Below are 4312 nucleotides of genomic sequence, written 5' to 3'. Positions count from 1 at the left end.
AGATTCGTGGTCGAATTAGGTGAATGTGTGACTTGGATCCAGTTTATAGAGCAGAGCCGTGTGCCTTGCTCGGGGTTAGTGCGTGACTGATCACATTGCTCTGTCGCATGCGAACCTGAACACAACTCACAAACACCGGTTAACTGATTAACATAAAAGTTAGCCAGAAAATTGATCTTCATAGACAACGCATTTATTTAAACAGTAATGGCCATAGCTGTTTCCACTTCAAGAACTCCTGCTGCCTTGCCCTGTGGCAATCTCTCGGTTGGATACTGATATTTGTTAGCAGCCATCAGTTCAATTAGACCATAAGCTTTCTCACAACTCTTTGCCCATAATGCTCCACCTGATGCTGCATCTAGCATGTGTCTAGACTGTGCTCCCAAACCATTATAAAAACAATTCATGATCATCCAATCAGGCATTCCATGATGAGGACACTTCTTAAGCATTTCCTTATAGCGCTCCTAAGCTTAACACAAAGATTCTCCCGATTGTTGCACATATTGAGTTAGAGCATTCTTGATTGCAGCTTTCGTTGCCATAGGGAAGAATTTAGTGAGAAAATTTTGAGCAAGATCCTCCCAAGTAGTGATAGAACCTGCTATTAGAGAATGTAATCAACACTTAGCTTTATCCCGCAGAGAGAATGGGAAAGTCTCAATTTCACACCATCTTCAGAAATTTTATTGAACTTGAACGTGTCACGGATATCGATGAAATCCATAATCTGCATATTGGGATCTTCCATTGGAGAACCCCCAAACTGGACTGAATTCTGTACCATCTAAATCATGCCAGGCTAGATCTTGAAGGTATTAGTTGCGATAGCTGGCCTGACAATGCTAGATTGAATTTCATTGATCTTCGGTTGAGAAAAGTCCATCAACACTTTCGGATTCGCTGTTGGTTCTCCCATTACAATAAAAACTAGAGTACTTGAAACACACACAAGTAAATCGTGAAAGTAAAAGAATCTGAGTTAGTCAACTTTAACGACCACCGATGTCAAGCACATAAACTAAAAATTAACATCGAGTCCCCGGCAGCGGCGCCAAAAACTTGTTAGGGCGAACACACACGCTAAAAGTAATTGAATTAACTATATGAGACAAACATGGGATTCTAACTTCATTAAATATTTAATTCAAAGTCATTGTTCTTAACCTTAGCATGTGATGGTGATGACAACTAATCAGATAATACAAAATTGGTAAACGCCGACTTTCGTTGTACGAATACCCTAATACCAGATATCCACGAAAAAGATAGAAGCTGAATAGACACCAATTATGTTGAGACCCTATATGTCTATAGAATTTGACAACCTAAAGGTTTAATGTGCAAGTTATCTATCGTGATTACATAGGGAAAGTAAGATGGTTAAAATTACCTACGAATCATGCATAATAAATACATGAACCTATGCTAGCATGGTAAGTTATAAATCTCTACATTCACTGTCACTTCAATAGGGATTAAAACGCTATCTTATATGTTAGCTACGCACATAAGACGAATAAGTACAACCAATACTAGGATATCAATCAATCACCACGCACCAAGATGGAAACAAATTAACTATAGAAATCCATAAGTAAATCCGTTAGAACCCCATGACAACGATTAGTTCATAACCGAACTCATCATCACCATGGGTTCCAATGAAAACATGGTAAATAAACTAAGATAAATTAGGTCAGAAATAACTGAATAAATATAGCAAAGTATGTTAACAAGAGTAGTAGGTTCAAACAATAAAGAAAACAAACATCCAGGATTACAACTTAAGCAAAGAATCACAACTAAAAACAAGCTCTTCTTCTCCTTCGTTGAATTTGTGCTATTAGGTCTTCTTGCTGTAATATCCTTGCTCTTCGTTATGAAAAACGTCTTATTTAGGAGTTATATATGCTTCAGAATCGAGCTGGGCTTCAAACTCTCAAAATCAGAGAAGAATCAGGATTCTGGGAAAATGACCTAGCAAGGCCGCCCCCAGATACAACGCGGCCGCTCTGAGTATGGCATGACCACTACCAAGTGTAGTGCGGCTGCCCTGGCCTTCTAGAAAAACTTGATTTTTCTTCTTTTCTTGACTGCAACTGCTGGCTGCTTCCGCGCAATCAACCGAGGCTCCATCCTAACACTCTTCTAGCATAAAAACAATGTACACCATCCCTGCTTCCGATTATGCCCCCACTACAAAAACACATCAAAAACACAAACAACTTGAGTACAAAACACCAATTCGAGCCTTTACGAAGCGTTCAAAGTGGACATAAATGCCACTTAACAGCTACTTTCTCATAAATACTTCAACTTTAGCAACTTTGTCATGCTAGAAATTGGGTATAAATTAGGAGATATTCAGAAAAGACCTAAAATTATGTATTATGCTAGGTTTCGTATGATGCTAGCTCATCATGTTTCCATGGATTTGGTAATTGAGAACCCAAATAACAAGTTGGATTGTTGGGTTCAAGAAAAGAGAGTTCTTGCAGATTTGATGAGGAATAATCTGAACAGTGAAGTGCCCCTTAACTATATTCCCATCATTGATGCACCTCAGGTAAGTGAGGTAAATGTTTCTATCCATATCTCTTCACAACCTCCAATTTCTTTGCCTTCAACAGTGGCTATGATATCTGTGACAGTGACCAAACAGATTCCTACCAAAGCCACTAAACCAAGAATTTCAATATCCAAGTAAAAGAAAACTAGCTCTAGTGTCTCTCAAAAGACACCAGTTGCAAAAACCACCACAACACTTGAGGGGAGTGAACAAGGTGTAAGCAAGGTGAGGAAAGGGGTGAAAATAAAATAAGCCCTAAGAATAAGGTGGGTGAGTCAAGTGTGACCCAAGCTAGCCACACTGCAGTCTCCCAACAGACTGTAGTTGTTGAAAAGAAAATTATCACATCCCTAGTTGCATTATCCCGAAAGGATGTGACTATTAAAAAGAGCTCCCAACCAGAAGCACATAACAAAAGGGGTAGGGACACTAAAGAACTAGCCCAAACTTACATTAGAAAGAAGAAATCTATACCTATGTGGGAGTCAAAGGGTACACACACTATGCAATCTCAAGTCAAATACTTGGTATCTGCACCATCTCAAAAATTCAATTTAATGCTGCTCTAGTAAATGTGGAGTCACAACCCCACTCTTTAATTATTGATAAACCTGAAACACGAAGCTCTCCAACCATCTCTCTGGATGTAGACATGATTTTTACATCAATTCATGATTCTGCATCTCTCAAACTCATGGAGGATCCAAATACTCAAACAAGTGATCATCATCTAATTGATGATTTGTTGGATCACTTGCCATTTCTTTCTCAAACTGTTGAAAAGTCAGTGCACCAAAATCTAAAATCAATCTCCACAGACTCAACAATAGTTTCAACCTCTATTCCTCTTATTTCTTCTTCATCAACGGATATCCATCATCCAGTGATAAGTGATTTTCCTTTAATAGATATGCTTCACAGCAGTTGTCCGTTGACAGTCACAACTACACCTTTAACGGATATTTCACATCCGTTGACAGTCACTACACAACTTGAAATTTCAAAATCTATTACAAATATAGATGACTTAGTAGTTGTTCAATCACTTCTAGGACTGAGGGAAGGAGTGAAATGAGTGAGAGGCTAGGTTGCTCCCAGTCAAAAGGAGAAGTTAAGAGTTCATCTATGCACATTGTTTCTTCAAGTATGGCAAAATTGTGTGAGTAGAGTCCCACCTTAGTAGGTGAAGGTGAGTGTGACGGCCTCAACCCCGGTGTCAGGAGCTGACGCCACTAAATATAAAAAACCACAAATATATAAACTACCAACTTATCATTATTATACTAACACGACCCCAACACCAAGATCTGATCCAGATTCAAGTACTATATAGGTTACAAAACTACTACCAACTTATTCGACAAGTCTGACACACTAACTTAATACATCAACTCATCAGACCACATGGTCTGATACAAACTACCTCAGAGGAGCCGGGACCGGAAGGGGCTGAAGCTCTATTCTGACCGGGTCTGATAGGTCTTCTAGGCATCTGCAATATATATACAAAACAAGCTGCAAGGGTGAGCAATCAATTGCTCAAAAATACCAATATATGAATAACAAGTAAAACAGTTTATAAAAACAGTTATAGGAACATAAATCATAACTCAACAATAGTTGAGTTATGACTCAACAAGTCTGTACACCAAAATCTAAAATCAATCTCCATAAAGTCAACAATAGTTTCAACCTCTATTTCTCTTATTTCTTCTTCATCAACGGATATCCATCATT

The 4312-nt window shown here is 38.5% G+C and overlaps 1 non-coding gene across 1 annotated transcript; it reads left to right on the top strand.

Moving 5' to 3' along the window:
* The first annotated feature begins 426 nt into the window (after positions 1 to 426).
* On the top strand, positions 427 to 533 carry LOC141722153 (small nucleolar RNA R71). Its single transcript, XR_012575181.1, has one exon. It is a non-coding gene; the product is annotated as a small nucleolar RNA R71 (small nucleolar RNA).
* Positions 534 to 4312: the final 3779 nt, after the last annotated feature.

Source organism: Apium graveolens, chromosome 4 (genome assembly GCF_009905375.1).
Source record: "Apium graveolens cultivar Ventura chromosome 4, ASM990537v1, whole genome shotgun sequence".
Taxonomy (NCBI): Eukaryota; Viridiplantae; Streptophyta; class Magnoliopsida; order Apiales; family Apiaceae; genus Apium; species Apium graveolens.
The sequence above is the reverse complement of the archived record's forward strand: the minus strand, read 5'-3'. Positions and strand labels throughout refer to the sequence as shown.